General features: G+C 37.0%; 1 pseudogene across 1 annotated transcript in view; it reads right to left on the bottom strand.

The window, feature by feature from the left end:
- Window positions 1-867: 867 nt before the first annotated feature.
- Window positions 868-19,372, bottom strand: part of LOC306669276 (UDP-glucuronosyltransferase 2A3-like) — a 31,820-nt pseudogene continuing 13,315 nt past the window's right edge. The window contains exons 3-6 of the transcript XR_013766757.1: window positions 6,478-6,624; window positions 3,192-3,323; window positions 1,713-1,800; window positions 868-1,193 (exon numbers count right to left, since the gene is read on the bottom strand). The product of XR_013766757.1 is annotated as a UDP-glucuronosyltransferase 2A3-like (transcript). The remainder of the gene's footprint in view (window positions 1,194-1,712; window positions 1,801-3,191; window positions 3,324-6,477; window positions 6,625-19,372) is intronic.

The following is a 19,372-nucleotide window of genomic DNA, read 5'->3' as shown; positions in this document are numbered from 1 at the left end:
CCAACAATTGCAATATAATCCTATTTTTGCTGCTTATAATTACCAAGTTTTCAAAAATAATAAAATTATTAATGACGATATAGATAAACTGGCAACCTTTTCATTGCTTCTGGAAATATAAAATGATGCAGCCACCATGTAAACATTATGGAAGTTCTTCAAATTTTTAAAAATAGAATTACCATGTGATCTAGCAATACGATTCTGATTACTTATCTGAAAAAATGAAATCAAAATATCAGGTGTTATTTGCTCTCCCATATTCATTGAAGTATTATTCAAAATAGTCAAGATATGGCATTAAGCAAAGTTTCCTCTGATGAATGAATGGATAAGGATAAAATAAATTACTATTTGACTTTAAAATTATCAGTCAGTAGCATCCTAGTAAGAATTTAATTAATTAGATATCAAGATCAACATTTACAAGGAAAAAAATAATCATACTAATAACTATTAGTATGAAATTCCTAACTGCTAACTATCTCATAAATTATGTTGTCTTTAACATCCTGAGGATTATAAATCATTCAGAAATAACTATTACCCAAGAGCAGTGTTTAACAACATTAACACTGAGTAGTAGTAGTTATTTATGAATATTTAATATTGGGAAGATTATTGCTTCTAATTTATACTTAATAAATGATTTATGATATTTGAATATTTTTATTCATAAAATTAAACAGATAATCCAGAAAAACAATGTAAATACTTCTATTATATGGTGCTTATTTTGGAAAACATTGGTAGATTTTTTTGAAGCCAGGTTTTGCTGCTGTTGTTGCTATTATTTCATTTTCATTTCAGGAAATCATTTTACCAGTTGGGAATATAATAAATGGTTTTAAGTTAGGCAAACTATATTATTTGAAATTAAACCTTTTACAAAGTTATGAGGTAGTGGAACTTTCCTAGGATTACCATTAACACAATCACTGGCAGAGAAGACTTTAAAAGTAGCAGTACTCACGAAGGCTGATAAATGACTGTTCTCAAGGCACTGAGCAAATTCACACTTGTCATTGTGTTGAAGTTCACCTCCACAGCTGCTCCCTTGGTCTTCATGTGAGCGATGTTATCAGGTTGATCAGCAAACATGGGGATTCCCACCATAGGGATCCCATGATAAATAGCTTCATAGATCCCATTAGTCCCACCATGAGTGATAAAAGCTTTAGTTTTAGGATGACCTAGTTTGGGGATAGAGTAAGAAGTGTGGGTGGATTTCAAGCTAATACATTGGCAAAATTTCAGAGGTGGGAGGGACAAAAAGCTATAGTATATAAGTCACTGAAGATGTAAAGTTTGATTTTTAGTTTTGTTTTTGTTTTTGTTTTTGTTTTGTGGAAAATCTTACCACGTAATACAATGCTACCCTAGAAAACTGTGATCCCAGAAAGAGAATATACTCTTCTTCATTGGCTGGGAAGGCATTACTGAGGTGGTGTTATCAGCACTCTAACTGTAACTTGAAGTATGAGGAGAGTTTTAACAGAACTAGGGCATGAGTCTATGAAATTAATGGCCAATTGTTTAATTATACCTGCTTTAAAACTTGAAGACAAAAGTTGACATATTTGATTATTAAATATTTTAAAATGCATTTGCTGCTATTTAACAGAACTGTTAGGTGAAAATCAACTGTCACAAGCAATTACTTAACTTTTCTGTTACCCAATTGTATAGCTTTTCTTCTTCCACAGTCTTACCAAGAAGGTCATTCTGAGCTAGCCAATCAAAAATTCGAGTATTGGCTCCTAATATGGCTGACTTCTTTCCTTTGTATCTCCATAAGACCTGTGGAAGACAATGATATACTACTGCAAGTACACACAGTGAAGCTGTGTTAAGTCTGTAGGCTTATTTAGGAATCTCATTCCTCCATATTGTAGGTGCCAGCTGAAAGCAAGCATAGAGAAAGATTTTGAAGCTTGTAAACATTGAGGTATACATTACGATGCTCATGTTTATCTGTAAAGGGTTCTACTCAAAATCTGTTAAGAATAGTATACATATTTTGAAGATTATCACTTTAAAATTATTGGAAGTGATTCATTAAAAAGGAGATAAAAAATAAATAGGACTAGTCTTAAAAATCTGAACAAGGAGGTTAAAAACATTAAGAGAAACACAAATTCTTTGAAAATTTATTTCATTCTACTTATCATGTTACACATGTGATTTTTTCAATAATATTATTAGCTTTAGGTTTTTAGTGTTTTATTGTTATTGTTGATGGTATTTTCTTCCTGGCTTTCCTTCCTCCTCCCTTCCTCCTTTCTTACTTCTGCCCTTTCATCTTTCTTTACTTTTGCCCTCCCTCTCTCCCCAGTAGTCTGTCTTATTTCTTTAACTTTCTGGAAAGGGGATTAGTATTTCCTTATATACTACTTCTTAAAAAGTATTTAAAAATAGGATATTAACCAGTTTTATAACTATTTTTCTTCGGGGGATAAAGCAAATTTTAAGAGACAAGTATAGAAATAAAAACCAGAAGTTCTATCATGCCTAATTAGCATATGTACCTTTCTATCGTTCTATGTAGTTTAACTAACATGTAAGTATAAAAGTACCAGGATGGATTATGAATAGGATTATATAGAGAATAGAATGTAGACTTCTAATTACAAAAATCAAGGTTAATTGATAACAAATTACAAGTGCATATTGCTTGACAATACTCTTATGCTTTTCTTTTTAAATGTATAATATTCAGTTGGGAAAGAATAAGTGAATCTAATCTACTTCTGAGGCAACTATACTTTGATAGACTTTTTAAAAGACTCAGACATTTAGAGTATATTTTTTAGCATGATTTTCTCTACTCTGTGTATAATCTTTCTCTTTTCCTGCACGATGGAGCTACATACTTCAAAGCTAGTCCATGATAGTTCAAGAGTAGACTATGCAAGCCAAAATGTTACAAGTGGGCTAATATTTACACCTCTATTCTATTAAAAATAAATGATTACAAAGTGAGTTCCCATAGAAAAGTCAAGGTGCAGTCAGCAAGTGATCAAATATACCTCAGTATAAGTATTTAATGTCATATAAATATTTACTTAACACTGCTGTCAGTTATGCTTAGTGTTTATGTGTTCCAGCATCCATCTGGGAAGAGTACTATAGGGCAAATTGTTTGTCCCATTAGTAAGATGCTGTTGACCAGAGTTTCAGGTTGTACCAACCTTCTGTGGAAGCCGCACAAGGGCTGAAGCAATGAAATTGGCCTTTTCTTCTGTGAGGTTTTTGACCAATGACCCCAGAGAAAACACCACAACACCATCTTCACCTGAGCTCTGGACAAAGTCTTCCATTTCATGCAGATGAACATTCTTTCTATTAACAAGTGCAGCATCATGAGGAAAAACATGTTTGCCTATACTTCTAAGAAGAAGTAAAATGTAATGTCAGAGAAATTGTGAGACTAGTTCTGTCTTCTGACATATAACTACATGTCTATTTGAAAGGAAGTATGTCCATGAAACTTATGGCTAAAATATATAAGTGATTGCAAGTGTAAATATGAATCAAATCACCACAGAAACAAACAGGCAATGATGGCAGCTCATCTCCTGGCAAGTGGAACTGTTACTCTCAAGGTATCATTTTCCCAACCAACAGAGTTAACTGCACACTTGTAAAGTTATTTCATGGCAGGAAGCCCATGAAAGGATCCAGACCTTGGCTTTTAAAAGTATGCCTGTTACACCCAACAATGTACCTTCTTTTGAGACAAACTTTCAAGATAATTTTCAGAAGAATCCACTTTTCTGATTAATAGGGCTATGAAGAAGTTGGTTAAAAATGTGATACACATTAAAATATTTTGGAAGGAGATATCATAGTTTATGTACAGCTATTATTATTATTATAATCACATTTTTAAGCTAGTACATTTAATTGGAGTCTTAGAGCAGAAGTTAAGTATCAATTCCTATACAAATAAAATTCACTGAACCCTACTTAGAGATTTGCAAATTGGGCACTGCAAAGTCTAGGACTGGAACCATTTACATAATAATCTATGTGAATGCCACCTTCTAAAGCTATGTTCTATATTCTTTGTGCAACTATATGTGTTTACTCTGTTAACACTCTATCTCTCAGTTAATGGCTAGTAAATTATCGGGGGAGGGACAATGTGTTGAGAGAGAGTGCACTGTAATTAGCACCTTGTTTAATATCAGCAGAGTGTCTCTGAGGATCTGAAGTACTAACAATTGTTTTCTCCTAAACAGGTGTTCATCAAGCAAATCAAAACACACACTCCCCCCCCACACACACACACACAACCACACTGATCTGTATTTTTAACTTAACTGGGTCTATTACTTCTTTATTCTATTTATCTAGTGACTAGCATAACTCATTCATCACACATAAAAGCTATGATTGAGAGTCCTACTCCTTGAAGCCTGTATCAATAAGTAATCTGAGTATGTAATTGAATCATTCTTGTAAACCAGGTCTAAGTTATATTTTGTGTAATTATTCATGTGAAAGGAGAGAAAAAAGGATAGATAGCATGGTAGGGGTATTGTCTAGTGATCACTGATGTTTTATACATCTCTCTGTATATTTTTTAGTTATTGTTTCATTAACTCCTGTACTGACAGTACTCAGCAAAGCTTCTCTGCATCCATAAACTTGTCTACTAAGTAAAGCACATTCATAATATTGAAATGAAATTTTAAACTTATGTATGTTTTATTTATGTTAAACAGAAATCAAGAACTCTCCTGTGCACTCCATTGACCTGCAGCCTACTAAGGAGAATATCATTGATCTACAAACCAGATAAAAAAATGTTTTGTCTCCTCACTCACCCCTATTAATAATTACCAATAATGTTCTTACAAGGTGATCTAATGATTTCTTTAGTTTCTTAAAACTTATTTCTGTTCAATATTTCTGGAATTCCAAATTTATTCATTGAAAACTTTGGAATTGGGCATACAATTTTATTTTTCACTCAAAAACCAATTACTGATCATGCTTATAAAGCAACAATATCATTGAGAGACTCTCTCTCTCCCTCTCTCTCCTTTGCGCCTGCTCTCCCTCTCTCTCTCTCTCAATAATGATTGACTTTATTTTGACCACATGAGGAATGCTGACAGTCAGAAGGTACATGCGAGCTTCACCATGTAAATGGAAAGAAAAATGACCATGTATCCCTCTTTCCTTCCCAGAGAACATCTCTAAAGGACATGAGCAGGGTTGGTGGGATTGTCTCGCTCCTGGAAAGTGGATCTCATCTCTGGTATGATTTTACTTATACTTGCAGAGACATATTTTGTATTTAAATTACTGCTATGTCACTATGACATGAAATTTTCTCTTGTATCCATTCTTCTCAGGCACAGTGTTTGAAAAAACTTGTCTTCTCTCAATGCTTCTTCACAATACCTTTTTTAAAGAGAATTCCATAAGGCCCCAGGCTGCCTTCCATATCTCCCAGGGTCAGGGCTGAGGCCCCTTGGGGTAGGTAGGAGGAAACACTTGGGGTAGCCGCTGCTCAGGAACTGAGGTTCTGCTGTCTCTTGCCTGCTTGCTAAGGTGTCTGAGTGACCAAGTGCTGCCACAGCCCAAGGAATGTTTTGCATAACCAAGAAGGAGGGAGAGATGGGGGTCACTATTTACCTGGCTGTTCCCAGTAACTCATGGAGTGAAGGATAAGGCCCGAGACTGTCCAGCATTGTGTTGGCAGTAGTCCTGAAGTGGGGGCCTTAGGCTGAGGCTGTGTTGAATTTGTGATCCTTGTGACTTAACCTCTTGAGCTGCTGGGATTACAGACATTGCCCTGCAAGTCTTTCAGTTTTACTATTATTCTGTATGTTGATGAATGTCAATCTATTTTTAATGTTTTCTACCAATGCTGAGATCTTATACTACCTAAACAATTTTCAGAAATCACATGAAAATTCTTTGTGGACAAAAACTAAACTCATCATCACCTCCATGAAGTTTTTTCACTAATTGTTACCTCTGACAATAAAGATTACTACCGTGCAATAACCCTCAGGATTAAAATCTAGGAATGCTACCTTATTCCATGTCTTCCTTTAATACTTATCTTCTTATTCATCAAATCCTGTGAAATTCACAAGGAATTCTCATGAAGGTATTTTTCTCTATCAACCCTTTGGAAAATGTCCCTGGTGATAATTTCTTCATGCATGGGGAAGACCAAAGTGCTCACCTTGGTGACTCCCATGGTTCTACTACCTGTACCTGCACTCAATATCCACAATAAGGATGCAGGTATTTTTTAGTATACCACTGGAATTAATTTTATTTTTGGCTACATTCTCAAGTAATTCCCTAAGACCTAATGTAACTCAAAAAAGATCCTTACAATAAAGAAAATAACCTGGGAGTAACAGACTGAAGTGATTCAACAACATATCTGTGTTATTGGAGCTGTAACTTTAAAGAAAAATGGGACAATGTTCATTATCATAGACATACTTTAGGTAAAGTTTTGGCAAGTTTGCAGTGCAGTCCTCCAACAAACTCAAAATTGGGTAAGTATGGACAATGAAACTCAAATCCCAATATGTCCAGATTAGCTAAATTTCAGTTTGCCCAAACTCTCACATAATGTAGTAGGTCTTCCTGGAGAAAATATATGCTATTAAGAAAAAGAATTAAGACCTCTAGAATAATTACAATGACTATATGTTAAAAGGAAGGAAGGATCAAAGAAAAGGAAGAAGAAATGAAAGAAGAGGATAAGGGAAAGAGAAAGTAGGAAAGGAAAAAGGAGACAAAAGAAAGGGTTTGGGGTACTGAAGGAGAAATGATATGTAAGGATAAATTCATAACTGTAAAAGAAACAAAAATTTAACTACAATTACTGAGAAATTTAACACTTATTTTTTCCCTCTAATTAAGTGCAGAAAATAGATTCACTCCATCACATAAGCATCATTCAAGTCACGTCTCAACAACTTCCCAGTTTTTGTCCAGGAATACATCTCTGTCTTACAGTTTCTACATTTTCAAACATATCATTGAAGGACCGAAACCTAATTCAATCCACATTTTTTTCATGAATCAAATCCTATTAATAGGGGGCGATCCAAGATGGTGGACTAGAGGGTGACTGCATCTCCAGTTGCTCCAGAACCCAGGATTCAAGAAGGAGAGGCATTGAGAGACTCGGACTAAAATAGAACCAAGGGGTGAGTCTCCCCCACCCGGTGAAGCTTGGCCCCGGGGGCAGGCCAAGATTCGGGTGGCTTATTAGAGTAGGGCAGGGCAGCTAGAGACTCCCCCAGGCGGCCCTGATCACTCAGGCAGTGGGCTCCTCCCACAAGGCCAGATTTTCCAGCTTCTTGGAGCAGGCACCCCAGTGAGAGACTTTCTGCACAGAACCAGCTCCAAGTCCCTGAGCCAGTGTGCGGCAAGCTCCGGCCTGCTGGCAGGTTGCTTCAGAGACCAGGACAGGGCAGCCAGGGACTTCCCCAAGCAGCCCGGCTCCCTCCAGTGGGAAGCTCCTTTCTAGGCTAGCTTCTCAGAGCAGACCGCCCAGTGAGAGCCTTTCTACACAGAGCCAGCCACAAGTCCCCAAGCCAGCGGAGACATCCAACCCACAAGCAGCCTCTGGGACCAGGGCAGGAAAGCCAGAGACCTCTCCAGGTCTCACTCCCTGGAACCAGTAGCGGGCTAGGGGCAGCTTTCATCGGAAGCACTGCATTATCAAGTTAACCCAAGACTTCAGGCTACTGAAGACTGGGAGGTGATACATTGGAAATCTACAGGGACAATATAAGCCAATAGAGGAAATCTGCAATATCAGAGAGCCCCACTGACATCTGACAAATATGAGAAAAAAAGGGAAGAAAATGTCCCAAACAAACCTAGATACTATATCAATAAAACCCAATGACAGCACAGCAGAAGAAATGTCAGAAAGGGAGTTCAGAATGCACATAATTAAAATAATCAGGGAAGCAAATGAGGAGATAAAAGAGCAAATGCAGGCATGGAAGGAGGAGATGAAAGAGCAAATGCAGGCATTAAATGATCGCACCAATCAATAGCTAAAAGAGTAAATACGGAAGCAAGAGATCATTTCAATAAACAGACGTACTGAAAAAAAAGAAAAAACAGAAATCCTTGAAATGAGGGAAACAATAAACCAAGTCAAAAACTCCATAGAAAGCAAAACCAATAGGATAGAACACCTGGAAGACAGAACCTCAGATATTGAAGACAAAATATTTAATCTTGAAAACAAAGTTGAGCAAACAGAGAAGATGGAAAGAAATCATGAACAGAATCTACAAGAATTATGGGATATCATGAAAAGGCCAAATTTAAGAATTATTGTGATTGAGGAAGGCTTAGAGAAACAAACCAAAGGAATGAACAATCTATTCAATGAAATAATATCAGAAAACTTCCCAAATCTGAAGAATGAAATGGAAAACCAAGTACAAGAGGCTTATAGGACTCCAAATATACAAAATTACAACAGACCCACACCAAGGCACATTATTATGAAAATACCTAACATACAAAATAAAGACAGAATTTTAAAGAGCACAAGAGAAAAGAATCAAATTACATTCAGGGGGAAATCAACAAGGATATCAACAGATTTTCCAATCCAGACCCTAAAAGCTAGAAGGGCCTGGAACAACATTTACCAAGCCCTGAAAGAAAACAGATGCCAACCAAGAATCTTATACCCAGCAAAATTTACTTTCAGATTTGACGATGAAATAAGATCCTTCGGTGATAAACAAAAGCTAAAGGAATTTACAAACAGAAAGCCGGCATTACAGAACATTCTCAGCAAAATATTCCATGAGGAAGAGATGAAAAACAACGATGCAAATTAGCAACAACAGGAACTAGCCTAAAGGAATAGCCAAATAAAGGAGAAACCAAATCATCTCAAAAAACAAAAATGAGTCAAATGACTGGGAATACAAATCATATTACAATAATAACCCTGAATCTTAATGGCCTGAACTCATCAATCAAAAGAAATAGACTGGCAGATTGGATTAAAAAGAAAAATCCAACAATATGCTGCCTGCAAGAGACTCATCTCATAGAAAGAGATATCCATAGACTAAAGGTGAAAGGATGAGAAAAAATATACCATGCACACGGACACAGCAAAAAAGCTGGAGTATCCATCCTCATTTCAGATAATGTGGACTTCAAGCCAAAACAAGTCAGAAGGGATAAAGAAGGACATTACATACTGCTTAAGGGAAGCATAAATCAGCAAGACATAACAATCATAAATATCTATGCCCCAAACATTGGCTTATCCATGTATGTCAAACAAATCCTTCTCAATTCCAGAAATCAAATAGACCACAACACAATAATACTAGGCGATTTTAACACACCTCTCTCACCGCTGGATAGATCGTCCAAACAAAAATTGAACAAAGAAACCATAGATCTCAATAACACAATCAATAATTTAGACTTAACCGAATTATATAGAATATACCATCCAACAAAGAGCAAATACACTTTCTTCTCAGCAGCACATGGATCCTTCTCTAAAATAGACTATGTTGTATGCCACAAAGCTACTGTCAGCAAATACAAGAAGATAGAGATACTACCTTGTACTCTACCAGATCATAATGGATTGAAATTAGAAATAAATGACACAATAAGAAACAGAAACTTATCCAATACCTGGAGATTAAATAATACACTATTATATGATGAATGGATAACAGAAGACATCAGGAGGGAAATTAAAAAATTTGTAGAAGTAAACGAGAACAAAGACACATCATATCAAAATCTCTGGGACACTATGAAAGCAGTACTTAGAGGAAGATTTATTACATGGGGCGCATTCAACAGAAGAAGTAGAAATCAACAAATAAATGACTTAACACTACAGCTCAAAGCCCTAGAAAAAGAAGAGCAGACCAACACCAAAAGTAGTAGAAGACAGGAAACAGTTAAAATCAGAGCCAAAATCAATGAAATTGAAACAAAAGAAACAATCGGAAAAATTAACAAAATAAATAGTTGGTTCTTTGAAAAATAAACAAAATTGATAAACCCTTAGCCACACTAACAATGAGAAAGAGGGAGAAAACTCATATCCTAAAATTCAGAATGAACAAAGAAATATCACAACAGACTCGAGTGAAATACAAAACATAATTAGGAGCTATTTTGAAAATCTATACTCCAACAAAACAGAAAACCTCAAAGACATCAACAAGTTTCTAGAGACATATGAATTACCTAAACTGAACGAGGAGGACATACACAACTGAAATAAATCAATTTGGAGCAATGAAATAGAAGAGGTCATCGAAAGCCTATCAACAAAGAAAAGTCCGGGACCAGATGGGTTCTCAGCCAAGTTCTACAAAACCTTTAAAGAAGAGCTCATTCCAATACTTCTCAATGTATTCCATAAAATATAAGGGGAGGAAACCCTCCCAAACTCATTCTATGAAACCAATATCACCCTGATACCTAAACCAGACAGAGACACATTGAGGAAAGAAAATTTCAGACCAATATCCTTAATGAACATTGACACAAAAATTCTCAACAAAATTTCAACAAATCACACAAAAAAAAATATAACAGAAAGATATTGCACCATGATCAAGTGGTTTTTATCCCAGGGATGCAAGGTTTGTTCAACATCTGGAAATCAATAAATGTCATTCACCATATCAACAGACTAAAAATTAAGAATCACATGATTATTTCAATAGATGCAGAAAAAGCATTCAATAAAATACAGCATCCATTCATGCTCAAAACACTAGAAAAAATTGGGGTAGTGGGAACATTCCTTAACATTGTAAAGGCCATCTGTGCTAAGCCCATGGCCAATATCATTCTAAATGGTGAAAAACTGAAAGCATTCCCCCTAAAAACTGAAACAAGGCAGGGATGCCCTCTTTCACCACTTCTATTCAACATCATTCTTGAGACTCTAGCCAGAGCAATTAGACAAACCAAAGAAATTAAAGGGATACAAATTGCAAAAGAAAAACTCAAAGTATCCTTATTCACTGATGACATGAGTATATATTTAGAGGAACCTGGAAATTGCACCAGAAAACTCTTAGAACTCATAAGTGAATTCAGTAAAGTAGCAGGTTACAAGATATATGCTCATAAATCTAATGCATTTTTATACATAAGTGATGAATCTTCAGAAAGAGAAATTAGGAAATCTACCCCATTCACAATAGCATCGAAAAAAATAAAATACATTGAAATCAATCTAACAAAAGAGGTTCTGTAGTTCTCTACAATGAGAACTACAGAACACTAAAGAAAGAAATTAAAGGAAACCTTAGAAGATGGAAAGATCTCCCATGTTCTTGCATAGGAAGAATTAATATTGTCAAAATGGCCATACTACCAAAAGTGTTATATAGATTCAATGCAATTCCAATTAAAATCCCAATGATGTACCTTACAGATATAGAGCAAGCAATTATGAAATTCATCTGGAAGAATAAGAAACCCAGAATAGCTAAGGCAATCCTCAGTAGAAAGAGTGAAGCAGGGGGTACCGCAATACCATATCTTCAACTCTATTACAAAGCAATAGTAACCAAAATGGCATGGTGTTGGTACCAAAATAGACAGGTAGATCAATGGTACAGAATAGAGGACGTGTACACAAACCCAAATAAATAAATTTTCTCATACTAGACAAAGGTGCCAAAAATATGCAATGGAGAAAAGATAGCCTCTTCATCAAATTGTGGTGGCAAAACTCGAAATCCATATGCAGTAAAATGAAATTAAACCCCTATCTCTCACCCTGCACAAAACTCAACTCAAAATGGATCAAGGACCTCGGAATGAGACCAGAGACCTTGCATCTTATAGAAGAAAAAGTAAGTCCAAATCTTCAACTTGTTGGCTTAGGATCAGACTTCCTTAACCGTGTTGGAGGCTGCTGCCCTGTAGGGCCCGCAGTGGTAGGTGGCCTCGCCCTAAGAAGGTGCCAAGAACCCCAACCGCAAAGAAAAACAACTTTAAGGAAGTGCTTTCTATTGGCGGACTGATCTCTTCCATGTCTGTGCTTAGCTCGTGATCAGTACATATCCTCATTACCCACCATTAAGTGTTCACGAGCCAAACGCATGGCCCATTAGGTGATTGGCTGTTACATCCTATGAAGCTGCGTACTTTCCACGGTGAAGAGAGAGATCTGTGTGGCGAGAAGAAGAAGAAGATGGTGGCGGACAAAGAAGAACCAGGCACTCTGCTCAGAGCTCTCCCATAAAAATACAGACCTTAAAACTCCATCTGAGAGCTGAGTCTTCATTGTACTCGCTGGATGAGACAAGTGCTGCCAAAACCCGGGAACCTCTCGCACCACCACAAACAGGGGTAAGCAATATCCAGGTAAAACTGCTGTTAAAACTAAAACAGTAAAATAAGTCAAGAAAGGTTAAAGCAGTATACAGGGAGTTGGGTAAAGTAACCCCCAGTGGGGCTGGGTCAAAGAGGGCCCAGGTACAGGGAGCTGAGTAAAGTAACCCCCAGTGGACTGGGCATATATTAAAATAATAAGATTTTGTGTTTTTGTTGTTTGTCAAGAGTTCATGTCTTTGGTTGCATTGTATTGTTGCAGAGAATTATTGTTTTTAGTTATTTTAGTGTGGCTTAGCATTGTAGTGTGGTCAGCATTTAAAGCTTTAGAAAATGGGCAGTGAAACATCATGGATCAGAATGGAGGGTCCGCTTAGAGACTTATTAAAAGCAAATGGAACACCTCTAAAAACAAAGACTGCGAGGCTTTTCCTTAGAACGATAGAGGAAGCTGTGCCATGGTTTTTAGATGAGGGACTCTTAAATATACCACAGTGGGATCACTTAGGAGAGGATCTAAGAAAGAGGGAGAAAGTAGAACCGTTGCTGGTGGGCACAAGCGCAATTTGGACGTTGATTCACGGGTGCTTAACTAACCCGAGGCCAACGTTTAAAGATACGCTAGAAAAAGGAGAAGACATTTTAGAGGAGATAAAAGAGGAACGATCCAGAACCTCTGAAAGATTATCAAAAAGAGGAAGTTCCTCAGATGAGGAAGAACTTTCAGAAGAGGAACTAGAGAGGATAGTCAAAAAAGAGGAACAGGAAAAAAGAAAAAAGTCTAAATTCAATATTGTACCAACAGCTCCCCCTGCCTATAATCCTTATTATGACAATAGGGAAAAACATACAAAAAACAAAAACGTAAATGAGGAGGATATATGGGAAAAGGACTGGAGTTCTATGTTTCCTGTTTCTGAGGATCCAGGGTCACAACAAAAATATCATCACCCTTAGATTTTAAAATAGTAAAACAATTAAAAGAAGCAGTCGTGTCATATGGCCCACAAGCAGCATTTATGCTGTCATTAGTAGAATCAATAGGGGCCATGAACTTAACACCTGATGATTGGGGAAATGTGTCTAGAGCGACATTATCTGGGGGACAATATTTAGTATGGAAAAAAGCAACAGCATGGCAAGAATATTCTTCTGACATGGGTCAAAGAAATATGGCAGCAAGAAATCCACAATGGAATATAGAAATGTTAATGGGGACGGGTCAATATACAGGACAACAGGCACAATTAAATTACAATCCTGCTGTTTACATGCAGATAACTGCTGCAGTGACTAAAGCATGGAAAACTATACAAGGAAGTGTGGACCTACAGGGCCAATTATCTAAAGTCTTGCAGGGAACCAATGAGCCTTATGCTGATTTTGTGGTTAGGTTACTACAAACAGCAGGATGCATTTTTGGGGATGTAGATCAAGCAATGCCCCTTACAAAACAATTGGCTTATGAACAAACTAATAAATGGTGTAAAGAGGCAATAAGACCCTGGAAAAGCAAAGACATCAGTGCCTATATTAAGGTAGGTAGAGACATAAAGGAAAGTGTCATCCAGGGACAAGTTATGGCTGCAGCTATTACACAAGGAATGCAAGGGATAAACTTTGAGAGAGGAGGACCCCCAGGATCATGTATCTACTGTAAACAACAAGGACACTTTAGAAAACAATGTCCCCAGTTAAAACAGCAGGACAGACCTCAGAGAAGGCCTAAACCTGGAATCTTCCCAAGATGTAGAAAGGGAAATCATTGGGCTAGTGAATGTAGATCTATGATAAATGTAGATGGTAACCCTATCCCTCCTCGTGGAAGCTCAAAAAACGAGGGATGGGGCCCACAACACCAGGGCCCAGCACACATGTATGGGGCAATTCAAATGGTGGCCAGGACACATTATCCAGTGACAGACCAAGGAGAACGACACCAGAAAGTGCAGGAATGGACCTCTGCTCCACCACCAGAGCAATACTAATCCCAGAAATGGGAGTACAAGTCATACCTGTTGACTTTAAGGGTCCGCTACCTGAGAACACCATGGGACTATTATTAGACAGAAGCTCCAGTGCACTCAAAGGATTAATGATAGTTCCAGGAGTCATAGATCAAGATTATACAGGAGAAATTAAAGTGCTTGCTTCATCACCTCAGGGCATTATTTCCATTTCTCCAGGAGACTGAATAGCTCAGCTTTATATACTACCTAGTCTTCATGGCTCAATCCCGCCACAACAACATTTTAGGGGAGGTAAGGGTATGGGATCTACAGGTATCGATTTAGCCTGCCTTACTATGGAACTAAAAAACAGACCTATTTTAGAATTAATTGTAAAAGGAAAAATTATAAATGGATTGTTAGACACGGGAGCAGAAGCAGGTATCATAGCAGAAAAAGACTGGCCAAAGAATTGGCCCACACAAAAGGCAAATCAAACATTGAGAGGATTAGGTATTGCCACAGAACCAAAAAAGAGCTCCATGTGGCTACAATGGAAAAGCCCAGAAGGTCAAGAAGGACTTTTCCAACCATGTGTCTTAGATCAAATCCCAGTGACACTATGGAGTAGAGATATTTTAAATCAAATGGGGATGAAAATAACCACAGAAGGAATATACAGTGAACAAGCACAAAACATAATGAAAAAACAAGGGCACAAGTGGGGAAAGGGCTTAGGAATCAATGAACAAGGCATAACGGAACCAATATCAATTAAAAAAAAAGGTGATAGACAGGGATTGGGTTTTTCCTCGGGGCCACTGATGAAATAATTAAAATAAAATGGAATATAGAAAAACCAATCTGGGTCCCTCAGTGGCTCCTAAATACAGAAAAACTTAAAGCGGCCCAGGAATTAGTACAAGAACAATTAGAGGCAGGGCATATAAGGCCCTCCACATCACCTTGGAATACCCCCATATTTGTTATAAAAAAGAAATCAGGTAAATGGAGATTATTACACTAAGAGCCATCAACGCCGTAGTGCAATCCATGGCGCCAATTCAATTGGGCCTACCATTCTTATTAGCATTACCAAAGGACTGGAAATCAATAACATTAGACATAAAGGATTGTTTTTTCTCCATTCCTCTCCACCCTGATGATACAGAAAAGTTTGCTATTACGGTTCCCTCCATTAATCATGGACAGCCTGATGCCAGATATGAATGGAAAGTCCTACCCCAAGGGATGGCCAATAGTCCAACCATGTGTCAAATTTACATAAATAGTGCTTTAATACCAATCAGAAATAAGTACCCAGATATAATTATATACCATTATATGGATGATGTATTAATTTGCCACCCAGAACAAACAATACTAGATAAAGTATTTACTGATCTAATCAGTCATTTAAAGACAAGAGGACTTATTATAGCACCTGAAAAGATACAAAGACAAGAAGTTCAAGAATTTTTAGGCACTAAAATAAACAGCACAATCATTACACCCCTAAAAACTTCTCTTAGACTTGACCATCATAATACCTTAAATGATTTTCAAAAGTTATTAGGTGATATTAATTGGATAAAGCCTTACCTTAGGTTAACTACTCAAGATTTAGGACCATTATTTAATATCTTAAAGGGAGATGCTCATCCTTCTTCACCCAGAAAACTTACAGAGGAAACTAGAAAAGCCCTAGATGTAGTATAAAAAAGACTAGACAAGGCACAGGTTGATCGTATAGATCTGTTGGCATCTCTATCACTCGTAGTACTTCCAAATAATTTGGTTCCTACAGGAGTCTCTGGCAACAAGGACCTTTAATGTGGATATATTTACCCTACTCTCCAGGAAAAAAAATAGTTTCTTATCCTGAAGCAATGGCACAAATAATATTCAAGGCATTAAAATCAGCCATCATAGTATTTGGAAAAACTCCAGACAAGATAATAACCCCATATAATTCAGAACAAATTTCTTACTGAAGCAATAATAACAATGATTGGGCAATTCTTATGTTCACAACTTCTGCCCAATTTGACAATCATTATCCAAAGCATCCATATATACAATTTTATCTAAGAAATCCTGTGATTCAGATGAAAATTACAAAAAGGGAACCTATAAGACAAGCAGTGGTAGTATTTATTGATGGTTCCAATAATGGTACTGGAGCATATTTTCATAAAGACAAGGTACAAATATTTCTTTTTCCAAAGGCTTCCACACAGCAAATAGAATTATTAACAATAGAACACACATTAAAAGATTTTCATAAAGTTCCTGTAAATATTCTGTCGGATAGCCATTACGCTGTTAATGCAGTTCAACAACTGGAAGATGCCTGTCTAATCAACAAAAATTCCACCATATCCAACATACTCTTAGCATTACAAAAACTCATTTGGAGTAGAACAGAGCCATCCTACATAGGACATTTAGGAGCTCACACAGACTTGCCAGGTCCGTTAACACAGGGCAATAATATAGCTGATCTAGCCACAAGGGACCCTCATGTTTTTTCTATAATAGAAGAAGCACAAAACTTCCATAATAAATTTCATGTAAATTCTAAAACCTTACAAATAAAATTCAATATAACCAAAGAACAAGCCAGAACCATTGTAAAAAACTGTAATAATTGTGTAACATACATAAATTCACCTAAAAATAGCATTAATCCAAAAGGCCTATTGCCCAACCATCTATGGCAAATGGATGTAACACATATTCCAGAGTTTGGAAATCTCAAATTTGCTCATGTAATGAGTAAGTATTGATACTTACTCAGGGGTTATATTTGCTTCATTACATAGTGGAGAAAAAATAAAAGATGTAATATCACATTGCTTACAGGCCTTTGAGACTTGGGGAAAGCCTAAACAATATAAGACAGACAATGGACCTGCATATACTTCTGCATCATTTAAAAATTTCTTAAGTACCTTTGATATTTCCCATTCCACTGGAATTCCACATAATCCTATGGGACAAGGAATCATTAAAAGAGCCAATCAAACACTAAAGGCTGTTTTAAATAAACAAAAAGGGGGAATAGGAGACACATACAGGTCTCCTAAAGATAAACTAAACATAGCATTATTAACTTTAAATTTTTTAAATTTGGACAAAGATGGAAAAAACAGCCACAGATAGACACGAAAATCCTACAGCGGCTCCAAAGTTCCTTGTACAATGGAAGGATGTACTCAATGGACAATGGAGAGGCCCGGATCCAGTGTTATTCTAGAGTTGAGGCTGGATATGTGTTTTCCCGCAGGGTGAAAAACACCAGTCTGGAACCCAGAGAGATTAACAAGACCCGCATCTAAGACGTCATCATCACTCCAACAAGATGAAGACAAACAAGATGAAGACATTCGTCATGTTCATCATCATATTGACTATGACTCAGACAACTGCTGAGACAAGAAAATTATTGGCTATTGTTAAAACATGGCCATATCCTTTACCATTAATTAATACCTCTTCTATTCTTCCACCTATTTTTAGTACCAATGCCTCACAGGATTGCCTGCAGTTCCCTTTGATTTACAGACCATTCCTTTTAATGCTACGACTTTTTCTTTACCAGGAACCTTGTGCTTTCAAATACGGTCCAACAATAGTGCTGAGAATACAACTGAAGACCCATGTATTTCTCTACATCAACAAACCTTAGGATTATTTTATAATGCCTTAGAATCCCCAAACTTCCAAGCTGTAGGGATGATAGCTTTGCAGCGCGACAACAATGATTCCATAACAACAGAATCTTTAAAAAGGTTAAAAGGTGATGCTGTCGTTATGAGAGCATGGATACCACGCAAACACCACACCAACAGAAATGACTTTGTAACTCCTCGAATCCATCCCGCTTGCAATCCTAAGTATTCTTCTCCCCCCATATGGTCTAATTGCCAACATGCTGGAGCTGCTGCTCCTGTTCAATATGGTTTCTTCTTTTCACCCAGTATGACTTCCTACGGAGATAATTTTACCAATAATGATGTTCAGTTAGGAATGAAATGTGTCAATCCCTATGATAACTGGCTTCTGCTTTCTAACACAAAAGGATATACTACTATACAGTCATTTTTCAGCCTTCTGGGAGCGGAATATAAATTGTGCCAGAGGAATTCCTCTAATTGGGACAATTCTTCTTTCCTATCTGCTACTCAGTCTCTTACCTGTAATAGAAGCATAACCTTTCCTCCCACTCCAGTTTGTGTGTCACCCCCTTTCATGTTTCTATTAACTAACCATGATACTACCGTCCTAAATTGTTCTGATGCTAACGTAACTTGTTTCCTTTCACAATGTTGGAATGCCTCCCCGTTTTCTGTTGCAGTGATTATGCGTGTTCCTACTTTCTTGCCTCTACCAGTCTCCATAACTCATGAAGAGCTGCCTGTGATTTTGTTCAGAAACAAAAGAGACTTCGGCATTACAGCAGCAGTGGTTACAGCGGTGGCTGTGTTTGCTGCTGCAGCTGCGGCAGCAACGACAGCATTAGCTACTACAATACCAACAGCACAAGCTGTCAATAATATAGCTGAAAGAGCTGCCTCAGCTTTACAAACACAAAAGGTTATCGATGCCCACTTAAAGGCTGGCATACTTAGAGTAAACCAGCGAGTATATTTATTACAACAACAGGTAGACATGTTAAAACAAGTTATGGGATTAGGATGTATTTATACTACCACAGGACTATGTGTTACTACTGTTGAGTGGAAAAATCAGACACATATTTCTAATCTCACAAGACAGCTTGGTATATACCTAACCTCAAACTGGTCTTATACTCTTGATAACCTTACCACTCAATTAGGATTAGAGATTATTAAACTGAACTCCACTAGAGTTCACATTGAAGACTTACGAGGACCAAAATCCCATTATTATACTATTACCTGTTCTATTGTCTTCCTAGCAACTGTATCTGAACTTATTCATTTAAATATTTGCTCATTTTCTCTCTCCTTTGATAGAAGATAAGCTATATCCAGCCAACATCTACTCTAATTTGAACCTTTCTATATACAACACTACCA

The sequence above is a fragment of the Sciurus vulgaris genome, assembly GCF_902686455.1.
Source record: "Sciurus vulgaris genome assembly, chromosome: 9".
In the NCBI taxonomy this organism is placed as follows: domain Eukaryota; kingdom Metazoa; phylum Chordata; class Mammalia; order Rodentia; family Sciuridae; genus Sciurus; species Sciurus vulgaris.
Note: the sequence above shows the minus strand (reverse complement) of the source record. Positions and strands in the feature narration are given on the sequence as shown.